This window comes from Diadema antillarum, unplaced genomic scaffold (genome assembly GCF_040938485.1).
Source record: "Diadema antillarum isolate AM-2024a unplaced genomic scaffold, OU_Dant_1.0 seq00001910_RagTag, whole genome shotgun sequence".
NCBI classification, from domain to species: Eukaryota; Metazoa; Echinodermata; class Echinoidea; order Diadematoida; family Diadematidae; genus Diadema; species Diadema antillarum.
The window spans coordinates 203,558-217,501 of NW_027272575.1; the positions used below are offsets into that span (position 1 = coordinate 203,558).

Sequence of the window (13,944 nt, forward strand, 5' to 3'; positions counted from 1 at the left end):
GTTTGATGAAAATCGGCCTTGGGGTTTTTAAGAAGAAGATGAAAATGTAAAAAGTTTACGCACGACGCACGACGGACGACGCACGACGCACGACGCACGCCGGACGAAGGGCGATCGCAATAGCTCACTTGAGCCTTTGGCTCAGGTGAGCTAAAAAGGAAAGAAAAAAAAAAAACTATTAAAAGAGTGACTCATCAGCCTAATATGCAATACATTGTAGGTCCAATAACTACAAGAAAAGTACAATAAAAATTCTCAAGGGTAGGTTCTGGCAACTATGCCAGTGGGGAGGAGGGGGACTGTTTCCAAGAATTTTTGTTTCTATCCAAGAAATTTGATTGAATAAGTTTGTGGCTAGACTGTACTGACTATTCACTGTTTGGGTATGAGAGTGATGCAGACAGGGCCAAATGAGAGGGGGGAGGAGAGAGCAGGAGAATGCAGGAGAGAATGAGGGGGGGGGGGGGGAGAGTAAAGGGGGTGGGAGAGGAAGGGGAAAGAGGTTGGTGGGGCTAGGAGCATAAGATGGGTAGGTAGGGGCGAGAGGTCCTGACCTCCACTCCACCATCAGTCATCAAGCACTCCATCCCATAGGAATGAACCAGAGCATGGTAATGGACTGCTACGTGTAGGAATGATACCACAGGAATGTTTGGTATACTGGAAGAATAGAACCTGGGGTTGTTGTTCCATGGAGCTATGTTGTACAGGTTCCATGTGATGCAGCTCCATGGTTGTTCCAGGAACAGAATTGAGTCATAAAGCAAAATAGGAAGCATAATCTCTACATACACATACATACATACACACACACACACACACACACACACACACACACACACACAATACCACCAGCATTTCCCCTTTGCAACTAGTAAGGAGTACCAGGTAATTATTACATTTCCCTAGTCCACACATAGGCCCTACATTATTGTACGTGTACCATCACATACAAGAGCATCCCTTTCTGAACATTGTAACAGTATCCCTACTACATTCCAACATCAACAAATGCAAATATTGCGTTACATGCATAGTATTTATTACCCATAGTACATGTAAAGGTATCTGGTTCCACCTCCCCTCCCAACCCCATCCCCCCCCCCCCCAACACACACACACACACACCTGTAGAGTCATGCTTACCATAGAGCTACAATACATGCTCCATGCTTTTTACCTACCTTGCAGCTGGCAGCCTTGATGAGTATGGCCACTCCCAGGCTTATCCTCCGCCCTACTACCTTGGCTCCGCTCATCTTTAATCAAAGGGAACAAAGAAAGAATTCAGATACAAGAACAATTTTTTTGCTGTCTGTTATATTTTTCCTGTCTTGTTCCTGGGAATCAAGTCACTAGGCTATATTATATCACACACAATGCTGCACATGCTTTGAGACCATGATTTCTTGCATTACACGTTGCCCACTTTCAGATTGTATTTTCATCCATGTTTCTTTTCCGACAGCCTAGAAACAAAGCATTTCATTCACTATACTGTATTCCCTCCCATTAAGTTCCACAGGCAGGAGTTCACATATGATTTGTAGTTGTCGCTAGGTAGGGTAAGCCTTCGACAAGCATTGTGGTTGTTAAAGGTAACATTTGTGAACAAAGCATGCATGAAATCTGAATATTTGTGAATACAGAATAATGGTCTACAGTATAAAGCAGTCTACTCTACATACTGCATGCACCATGCAAAGTGAGTATTATGTAAGTATACATGTATTCTACCTGTACATTTCCAAGACAAACTTGGTATCTAAGGCTGCGTTCACATAGAAGTATTCGGTATTCGCTATTCACTATTCGCTATTCGAGCACCGAATACACCATCACCCGCACCGTCAACTCACCATCCCATGTAGTGAGGATTTCTTCCTCCTACATGTACATCGCAGCAAATCTTATTAACAATTTCTAAACTGCATCAGAATGTCAGTCTACATGCTTATTTTTGCTAACGGGCAAATCCAGACCAAAATTGTAATTATTTCATAAACGAGAGACGGTATACGCTGCAAGAAAATCGAACAAGCTCGATTCCCACTTTGCTATACTTTTCGCAGGTATTCGGTACTTTCGAATAGTGCCCTCTTATGTGAACCGGTGTGAGGAAATCCTATCGTTCGATTCAAGCTATTCGCATGCCCTCGAAAAACGAGCCCGAATACCCGAATAGTATACTTCTATGCGCACGCAGCCTAAGGAAAACAGAGTACAGAAGTGATGATATCACAATCTTTTGTAAATACAATTTGTAGCTTAGGTTAGAACCAGGTGCGCACATACACACTCTGGCCAGTTGAGGTTGCTAAGAACCAGTTTCCATGGCAATGAATGGCTATGACATCATACTTTGGTATTCTATAGGATATTTTCAGACAATATATTAAAAGCACCTGGAGGTTTCACGCAACGACAGCTACAGCTTGTACCACTCACTGAAGAAAACAAGTCTAAGCCTACAATTGTATGTGTAGGCCTACACACTGTTTTTCATGGGAGTAGACAAGATGCATGTGTGCCATCCTGTATGGCAATAAATTTCATTTTGAAGAAAAAAAAAAACAGGAAAGGCTGAAAATTATATGAACCAGGCAGCTAAAAAATGCTTGTTTTAACATGATTCCTCCATACAGTGATACATGTATGTATTTAGAGGGTGGTCACAAGCATCAGAGTGATTTTTCTACAGGGGCAAGTTCTGGGTCTACAAGCTTTTGAATAATAAATGTTATTATAAACATAGAATGGACCATGCTACAGTTTGTATTCATATTCACTATAATAAATGCACATGAGGTTATTAAAGGACAAGTCCACCTTCATATACATAAGGATTGAGAGAATGCAGCAATATTAGTAGAACACATCAGTGAAAGTTTGAGGAAAATGGGACAATCCGTTCAAAAGTTACGAATATTTTAAGTATCTGTGCAGTCACTGCTGGAAGAGAAGACTACTACAGTGCATGATGTCACATGCGTACAACTATATAAGGAAAATAAAAATAGAATTTCACAAAACTTTACTTTTTGAATAAAGTGCACATTTCTTCGACTTGCTACTGACGTATGTTAAGGGTAATATTATTCCCCCTGCCTTCTGAAAGAGAGAAGTCGAGTGTTCTTTAGTTATAATGCAAGAAAAATGGAAATATGTTGAATTTTCTTTATTCTTTCTTTATATTGTTGTACTCATGTGACATCACAAGCTATAGTAGTCTTTTCATCCAGCCGCGACTTAGCAGAAACTTCAAAAATTCATAACTTTTGAACGGATTGTCCGATTTTGCTCATACTCTCACTGATGTGTTCTACTAATATTGCTGCATTCACTCAACCCACATGTCTATGAAGGTTAACTTGTCCTTTAAACAGTGCAAGGAAGGATTTTACACATAATGTATGATAATCACAACAGAGACTATAAAAGAGGTGAGCATTCCCGCGAGGAACTGTAGAATGCGTTGAGTACTGTAATAATTATTCCCTGATAAGGCCTACAAGTCGTACATGTAGGCCTATGTAGGACCTACACACAGTAACAATGGGAGAGCTCGTAGAATGTTAGAGGCAATTAGTAGCAATCACAAACACTCGGGGTGTAAATAAGATTTATCAAAGGATGCATTTTTTTTATTACAATGTACATGGACAGGGTCAGTCAGTTATCATTTTGAAGTTTATGTACTGTACATACAACTTGTAGGCTACATACATTTGTACTGTACTTTCTATTATAACTACATGATGTACATGGTACAATGTATACAGTTGTTTTTTCCTCCCTCGTGTGAAATGTTAAAAAAAATCAAGAATTCCCATAACGAATCATGTACATAAGGTGTACATTTGGTAGGCCTACAGTTTATCACTGAACTCTATATTTAAAGTGATGTAGGCCTACAATGTACACACACAGGCAAAGACTCTCCACTGGCTGTCACAGATGACTGGTGCAGTTATTTGTAGTTTTCAAATACACTACAATGGTCACTCAGGTCAGCACATGAATTGGATGAATCCCCATGCTATCGGGCCTTTACATTACATTGTACATCTTTATTTTATTTTCTTCTCTTTTTTTTTGCTTCCATTTGGTGCCCCTTGACCTTTCATCGCAGTCATTACAGGTGGCAAATTTTAGCCAACTCAATTCTATCCTTACCTACATGTACAATAATATTACAAAGATGGACATTGTACTTGCTGAGATAATGGCTGGAAGATGACATATTGGAGGTGTGTACATAAGATTGCAAGGGAAAACAGAATGATACACCTTTTTTTGATAATAATACAAACAGAAACTGGTGGGGACATCTGAGGCATCAAGTTGTGATGGTGCATTGATGGATGGCAAATAATTTACAATGCTCACATCAGTGTACTGTACCAGCTGCCAAAACCACAGTGGTAAAAGGTAACATACAGTGTACTGTACAGTGTATGCACAAAGTTATACACATAATATTCTACTCTAGCTACATGTACAATGTAGGATTGCACACACACAAATTGCTCAGGGGTAAAACTTTTGGGTGGACCATTAATTTCATATGGGGGGGGGGGGGTGTGGACGGTACTATGATAAGAGTGAGGACACATACACTTGTACGGTACAGTACGTTTCATACCACACAAAGTCAATCATATCATTTGCAATATTGCATCTTTATATCCTTCAGGGAAAAATTAATATGCTCACAGAGTCCCACCACACATCATATCGGACACCCCAAAGACTAAGGTCCTTGCAATACAAATGTCTATAAAGAAAAAAGAAAATTCAAGACAGAAGGGCCCATGCATATAAACATTGATTATTAGTCAATAGCATGCAGGTATAGAATGAGTGGCGAGAATCCTGCGATCTCATTGGTCGAGAACTGTGTGTGGATTTTCTACTGGCCACACACTGCCTCACGGTGGTATGTTATCACGCACTTGTAGCAAGTGTACACACACTTGTAACAAAGGTTCGGGCACTATAAGCAAGTGTTCGCACACCCAGTACAAAATGCCTATATTGGCCGAAAAATCATACATCCAGTACATTTTTTCATGCATCCAGTAATTATTGGATGCATGATTTTCGGGCTTTTGATCATCTATGGCTAGCCACAAGGGCATCCAGTAAATTTGCCATTGGGTAACATGATTGAAGTACAGATTTTTGGCAAAAAAAAATTGTCCCCATTCTATTAAACACAGATGACACACATGTCTTTTCATGCGTCAGTCGGAATAGTGTGCATGAGGTAACTATGGAATTATAGCGTACACCCACTCGGCTTCACCTCGTGGGTTAAGCATTCCATAGTTACCTTTAATATGCACACAATTCCGACTGATGAACTCAGACCTGGGGGGTGTTTCATCAACGTTTGTCAGCTGACCAATTTCAGCAAAATCCTTGGCTTTGATTGGCTGAGATGCTCTGGTCACTGACTGTTACTATGGTGATTCAAGTTGTCAGCGCCGACAAACGTTGCTGAAACACCCCCCAGAGTGTCATTTGTATACTGTCGATAACAGTTGATGATTCAATTTTCTACAGGAACATCATGGCTAGCATGAATTATGTACAGTGTACACACAATGGGTTGTGAATAATACATTGTACAAAGTAGCATCAAATGGAATCATGCTACAGTACGCGCAATAAGAAACGCCTCCGTCAATTTCGTTTTCCAACGAAAGTTCGTTATCGATCCAGCAGCAACGAAATCTGGACGAAATTTGGACGAAAGTTCGTTATCGATCCAGTAGCAACGATTCTGACGCTTTGTGGACGCAATTTCACGCACGACCGCCCGCTCAATTCCGTTCGGAAAAGCGTTGCTTGTTCGGAAAAGGCGTTTATTCGGAGATCGGCAATTTCGTCCAAATTTCGTTAGAAGCGTCCAAGGCGCGCGCGTACGCGCGCGCCGGCCACATCGAGTCGCCTCTTTTGCTCTCCGATCCCCACCGAGTCGCCGCTGCATGCAGAATGATCACTATACATACATGTATGTACATGCATATAACCGGAATGGAAACAGCAGACAGGCGTGGAAGTCACCAGATACACATGATGATTATTAAAATAGTAACATGTAAACATTTAAATCGATGTCAAAGCTATCTCCACTGGGTGATTAACGAGATTAACGAGGTGATACCGATCTAAATTAACAATCACCAGCTAGTTATTTGGAATCACCGCCAAGTCGTCCACTAGACTTGCACCACGGAAAAGGTGATAGCGTGTGATTACAGTCAAATATTAAAAGATGTAGCTACAACTGCTAAGTTTTGGACACATAGTAAGGAAGACGGATAAAAATGCCACAAATTTCATCTCTTCTTAAAATCACAGTTACCTTCATGTTGCTTCTAGGCGCAAATTACTACGCCATGCAGCGAGTGTTCGTGTACGTGTTACGAGGGCGACCATTGCATTACCATAGACTTTACACGTAAAACGTGCATCATTATTATGGACGTGAATATGGGTCTCGCACGGCGCGGCAACGCAACACCCATCAATGAACTTGAAATGACGAAAATAATCATCCCTAGCTATAGAGCCTGGGGGCTGTGTTTTCATTAATGGGGAAAAAAAAACACGTAAATCGCTAACACAAACGGATGAACTATATACCGTAGGTTCTGTAGACGACATTTAACACCGAGCCCAGCACCAATTACCGGAAATACGTCATAATGTTGTGGTCAACTCCCAACACCGACTAAGTTCGGTTTGATTTGCGACTTATGTGAGGTTTTACAGGTCAGTGTATTGTAAAGTAATTGAGCGGTTAGTTTCACAAATTTCATGATTTTGAATAATAATCATTCGTTTCACAGCTGAATATCTTATCCTCGTAATATCCGCACATTATGTTATGAAAATGTTTTATTCTAGTTGAAGTGTAGGAGTGCCATTGTTTGCAGTGTTTTCAAAAATGTGGGGCCCACTTCCGGGTTTCATGAGCTGGCAAGGAAAAAAAAAAAAACTCTGCCCGTCCACTTCCGGGTTTCTTCAGCTGACAAGCAAAATAATAATAATAATAATAATAATAATAATAATAATAATAATAATAATACAGAAAAAAGAGAGAAAAAACATAACCTTACCGCCGCCATACTTCAAGATATTTCTATTTCAGTGCCACTTACATTGTACGTACTTCCGGGTTAAAAAAAAAGTCTGGGGGCCCAAAGTGATGGCACCTTATGTATTCCTTTGTATGGTGCACAAAAAGTGTGGGCTATTTTCATTGATCGTCTCGGTACCAGGCAATGGAAACTCCTCGTACTACACATGTATTCGCTTGTGGTCATGAGAGGCAGATTGATAAGCCGACTTGCGAAGTATCAAATAGGCCTAATATTATCACCATGCGCAGGGTTATGTTCCGTAAAGAAACCATTGCGATTTGAGGATTATTCTTACATGATTTTTCCATAGAGCATCGATTGATTTCGATCAAACAATGAAGATCAATAGTAGCTCTACGGAAAATCATGTATATAGAAAACCTGCGATTAACCGCAATGAAACACGGCTCATTTTATGCAGAGCGTGAGTAACTCCATACCCACCTCAGTCACTTGTTAAAACAAGAGGAAATACATCGATTGTCGCAGAGAGGGATATAATTCTGTATATAATGTTACTCGAATTGTGCTTGCCTGATAATCAAGCAGAAATACAATCCTTGTTGTTCTTTGGCGTAAACGTACTGTGAGGCAATAATCATTCACTGTGCCGAATATGCGAGTCTTATTATTAATAAGTCTTGTGGTTTTGTTTTGTTTTTTTGTTTTGTTTTGTTTTTTTTTTTGGGGGGGGGGGACGACTGCGATAATAATTTAAATCTTCTTTTTTTTTTTTGGTTTGTATTATGGAAGAAAATTCTATGCCATCTGATCCTTCCGCCAAAATGCTTACAACCGATCATCTGCTTAATTTCATTAAGCATTTTGTCCAACAAAGTTGTCAGACAAACTTTTGCTCTCAGCTAATCAAATGCTAGGATTTTCATGGCTTGTAACAGTTTGTAAGAGAATACTAGTATCCGACCAAAACGCTTCATTATGCCCATGCCCCTCTGGTCTCTCGGCCCGATGCGCATGCGTTGGCCGTTGGACAAGTTTCTCAGCAGGGAGGCATGCTTGAATAAAGGGAGGCATGCTTGTGAGCATGCGCTAATTCTTACCTGTAGACCCCTCTGGCGCAAGCGGTTTTAAAAGAGCGTTTAGGGAGATGGTGCACAAAATTCTCTTAAACCGATTGTGTGTCAAAACTCAAAATACGAAGAGAAACTTACAAAAATACATACACACATTAATAATGATAATGTTATACTGATAACATAGCTTTTCACTTGTAGTTTATTATACTGAGACAGAGTATAAAATAAAATAAATAACAAGTATATATGGTGAGGAAACTCGTGTGAGTAAATTCAATGAGTTGTCGATTTCTATATTTGCCTATTGTTTTTTCTTTACAATGAGGAGATCTTCAATTTTTTCTTTTTGACCTGCCGCTGGCAAAAGTGCTTAACGTCCTTCTGCATGCTGCACGTCGCGACGTATGATGGCCCGTATTCTCGAAAGTATCTGTGATCTAAACCATGCATGGTTTACATGAAAAGACCGTCGAATGCCCAATTTTTAGATAAATACTTCTGCGTTAAAACTGATGATCAGGGGAAATCCATTCCATGTTAATTCCCTTGTATTGTGTAGTTGAGTGACCAAGAACAACATCTCCATTATCATTGTCATCTTTATGTAAAGTTTGGATCACTAGTAAGATACTTTCAATGTCGCTAGAATGACCAAGATTGATATAGTACATGTTTTTTTCTTGATCTGAAAAATTTTATGATTAACCCAGGATAAAATAATTCTGGCTGCGAGTTCTGACCTGAAAATAGAGAGGTTGTTCCAAAGTTTTTTGTAATCGTTTTTTTTTTTTTTTAACGAGAGAAGAAACGCTGCTGCCATTCCAATTCATTTTGGAGATTTTAGAGTGATCTATTTAGAATGCGTAATCATGGAAGTGTATGGACGATTTAGCAGGGTTTTTTTGTACCTAGAGGACAACCGAGGTGATCCTGTTTTGATAGTTTGATGAAGGTCAAGTGATATCAAAGCTTTGTGTACACTGAGAAAACTTCCTTGGAAAAAAATAACCAGGACGCGATGTTGCGTGGAGATCAATAGATAATGGCGTTCTTTACTCCGTTACTGGTAAAAATAAATGTGCGAAACCAATGCAATGATTTCCTGGTAATTTTTCCTGGTAAATATTACACAGAAATTTTACCAGGCATATCAACTTTCGTTGTCGGGAACATGCATGTACCAAGCGTTCCACCTTCAGGGTTTGAAATGCTATTTCGACTTCTCTGCATGGAATTAAAACCTCCCTCAATATAGCATTTCAAACCCTTCGGGTGGACCATTCGGTTATGTTCCCTCCCCCGCCAGTCATTGGATGATACATTATTACCTGCGCTTTGGTGGGCATTTTGATGAGTTATTATGTTTAATATACTCATACACATACATAAATGTACATACATAATGAGAGTGGCGGAGAAATGACTACTCGCAGACGTTGCAGTAAGACTATGTTCACTAAGAGCCTTTTATTCTCCCGAGCTTTCGACCGAGTTTCCGGCCTTTTTCAAGGGCTTGCGAAGTAAACATAAAGCAACCAATTTGCATACATTTGAAGAGAATACGGCAGAAAACAAGTCAAAAGAAAACAAAAGAGAGTATATACCTGTATATACTATATACTATATATATATATATATATATATATATATATATATATATATACATATAAGTAAAGTGGGTATGTTACTCCACCACTTTACATAAGTAGTGGAGTAACATATATCCACTTTACTTATAAGTGTAAAAACAGTCTTATAAACACCGCAGGAGCCAAAAAAAAAAAAAAAAAAAGGCTCCTGCGGTGTTTATGACTGTTTTTACACTAACTGATATCTATTTACTACACACCGACGCAGAACTTTCATATTTTGATTATTATGTATATATACATCTCTCTCTCTCTCTCTCTCTCTCTATATATATATATATATATATATAGATGTAAATTTATTACAGAAAGAGAAAAAACAGCGAAATCATTCGCTCGAGCAAACACACGAGCGCCACGATATATACGAATAGGTCCTAGTCTTGTTTCATACAAAAAAAAAAAAAAAAAATCACATTTGTCGCAAGATGGAGTGAGATTTCATGTCGTAGCGTGCGTGGGTACTCCAAAATAGCAATACCTCATTTTCAATTAAATATAAAGTTTCACCATTAAAAAAAAAACAAAAAAAAACAAAAAAAAAAAAAACAAACAAGGTAAAGTAGAACGCAATCTTAGCGTGCGTGTGTGTGTGTGTGCGTGGATGTCGATCTCTCTGTCTGGTTGTGTTATATGGATTTATAACCCTATTGCACTCGAGAGTATAGACATTGTCATAATTATGTTTAATATACACATACAGTGTGAGGCCTTTTTAAAGGCGTGCATACAAATTTTGAGTGAAAGGAAAGTGAGAATCCTAGTACAATTAACGACACTATTATGATCACTTCTGCGACCCTCCCCCCCCCCCATTCCTTTTCGCTTGTGTGGACATGCCCGCCATTCCCTTACGAGGGCTACATGCTGTCCACTCGTCAAGTACGCGGTGTATCATCCATTTCGATTTTAAGTGCGCGCTATGACGTCATGGCCCCTTCCCCTCCAACGGGCCGGCGTTTGGTTGCGCCATGTAATGATGTCATCACGGTAGGAATCCGCCGTGGCCGTGAAAACCCTCGGGCACCCGTTCGTGATTCTGGCGTTTGACGTGCTGGAGAACCTTGAGCATGCGCAGTTCCCTAAAATGACGTCATTTCCTTGAAGGCCACGTCCATGGGGTGAAATCGAGAAGACCCTATTATTACTGGGCATCCATGCGTGCATTAGATTTTCAAGCAGTTCGGTAAGCGCTCGTTTAAAAGACAACATTATTATTAGTCTCGCTACTCGTTCTTTTCACACGTATTCCGAATCATAGCTGATACTTCGAGTCGTACATATAGATCAGTCATGCCGCGTTTGTCCATGCAAGATCGTGACAGAGTTGTGGATCTGTGGAGGCATGGCAAGAGTGTGCGGGAAATCATGACGATGCTTCGTGACTTCACCGTCGAAGTCAACATCTCTACGGTGAGGCGATGTATTCGCCGTTTTCAAGAGACTGGAAGCGTAGCAGATCGACGTCGACCTGGCTATCGTCCTAAGCTTTCAGACGAGCATCTTGCCTTCATATCCGCTCTTCTCGAAGAAGATTGTGAGCTCTCTGCTGTCGAGATACAGAGGCGTCTTGAAGCGAGATACGGCGTACAAGTCTGCGTTCGAACGGTTGGCAATGCACGAAGACGGCTTCGTTGGATCCGAACTGGTACCCGTTACGGCCAGTTGATCAGACATGTCAACAAGGCTGCGCGACTTGCATTTTGTATCCGAATGGTGGAGAGCGGGGAAACGTTCCACGACGCCATCTTCACTGACGAGAGCACCATCTTCGTCGAAGGTGATCGGCCAGCCTCCGGCTTCTACTGGAGGAAGGAGGATGACCCAGCGAGGAAACGACCGAGGCCTAAACATCCGGACAAGGTACACGTGTGGGCCGGCATCAGCAGGCGAGGACGGACAAGACTGGCGATTTTTACTGGAATTATGAGGAAGGAGTTCTTCGCCGACGAGATTCTCCAGAACTACCTCGTCCCGTTCGTCCGCGACGCGTATCCACACGGCGACTGCAGGCTGCTTCAGGACAACGACCCAAAACACAACAGTCACTACGCCCGGGCACTCCTAGAGAGAGAAGGAATCACTTGGTTTCGAACGCCAGCCGAGTCGCCCGATCTTAACCCCATAGAGCATGTGTGGGCACACATGAAGTGGTACATTCGGAGAGTAAGTATAAATGATCGTTTTTTGCTTTCGCCTTTTTTTTTTTAATACTGAAGTATAAAATTATTGTATGGATCAATCAAGATATTTTTTTTATTGTATCAACTCATGTCTTTTTTCCTTCTTCTTTCTTTCAGCACGTGAAACCTCGTACCCGTGCCCAGCTTGTGGAAGGACTGAAGCGCTACTGGACGGAGAGAGTGGACCAAGCATTCATCAATCGCCAGCTTGACAACCTCCAACATGTCATCCCCGCGGTGATTGCAAGCCGAGGCGACGTGACGAAGTACTGACAAAGTCAAAACACAAACGGTCCTTTTCAGGACCACCACAATTCCAAGAAAGAATAACGAGTATACGCTCAATGATGTAATAAAGATTTCCCCCACCCACAACTCTCTCTCACCTCACACAATGTCATAAACGTAAATGTTTAACCAAGTGAATATACTGACATGACGACTGATGAATACAAATAATCGTTTTCGGAACTCTTTGGGTATTATTATCCCGGATCTATGATAATATAAGATCTCTCGAAAAAACAAAACAACAACAAAGAAACAAAAAATTAAGGTTTGACTTGAAATGAAATGTATACAACCTATACTTCCAGTTATAATACTATGACAAAAGTTATTACAATAAAGGGAGGAGTAGAAAAATATTAAATAAACCCCTTCTTTGGATTTATCTGATTTTTTAGTCATTCAAAATAATATTCTGTAAACGAGCATGTGATTTTATATATTTCTTTTCTTATTTTCGTTTCTGTGTTGGGGTTGTTTGAGAAAAATGAAAGAACGTAATATTTACTGCATACAGTCGATGAATATAAACATATAAATAACAATACGCGCTGAAGGAGACAATGAAAGAGGAGAAAAAAGAAACATACAAGATCTGTCATGAGCGCGTGCATTAAGCTTTGTGTGCCTGAATGTTTTCGTATGCGTGACTGTGTCTGCAAATTACATATAAAAATTATCTTAGCTGTGTTTAGATGATACAATTAACATTATTATGCCGACATTAAGACACAACTGACTTACGCGGCTTGAAAATTAATTCAAGTAAATCAATCTCTCCATGAAATGTCATGTTCGCGTATTATTATTCAACAGGTTACTTTTGTGCAGAAATACATGTCTAATTGATTGAGCATGACCACTTCTATTTTTGGGATGTATTAATTTTGATTATCCTCATTCGTGATTCATATATTGATATAGTTGCTATAAAGCAAACACAAGCCATGATTTGCTTAATGATAGAAGCCGCGGTATAAAAAATAAAAAAAAAAAGATCCTTATAATTGCGTGATTCGTCTGTACGATTACAGCTTGAAAAGAATTGAATCTTTCGAGCCATACACGTTTTGCATGCAAAATTTAGACAGGCCAAAGAAACTCGGCCATATTGTGAAGAAAATACATTGTGTTTTTACTGGTGTTCTTGTTTCTTAATCTTCATTATCGATTAGGGAATTAAAAAGGCACTTGGCTAAAAGAGAAACACCTGTTTTCTGCACCATCTTTTAAGTTCTTTCCCCCTTGAATAGTGCGACAGGGTACGTATTCTTTTGCTCATAATAACACCCTGGCCCTCGCATGCGATGCGGTCGCCTTTTATTCTTAACGTTCTTTCTTTTTCTTAAGCTTTGCTCTTTGAAAGCGCTGTTAGTTGCCCCGACTGTGAGCAGAACAAGCAGCAATAATGCATGGACAATAGAATAGAGTCTTTAGTTGTATGATAGAGATAAGTCGGATACCGACACGCGGCATGACACGCGCCGAAAAGACCTTCACTCGTGTATTGTACTTGAACTTCACTTACAAGTAGCTTTTACTTCATAAAATGTTTGTTTCCTGCACACATATAGTTATGTGAACTGAATCATCCCAATAAAGGTTATGGACACACAACCATGTATACAAAAAG

At 40.1% G+C, this 13,944-nt stretch overlaps 1 long non-coding RNA gene across 1 annotated transcript in view; it reads right to left on the minus strand.

The window, feature by feature from the left end:
* Positions 1-1,218: 1,218 nt before the first annotated feature.
* Positions 1,219-13,944, minus strand: part of LOC139713133 (uncharacterized) — a 42,832-nt gene continuing 30,106 nt past the window's right edge. Inside the window, exon 4 of the long non-coding RNA XR_011709623.1 lies at positions 1,219-1,259. This is a non-coding gene — a long non-coding RNA (uncharacterized lncRNA). The remainder of the gene's footprint in view (positions 1,260-13,944) is intronic.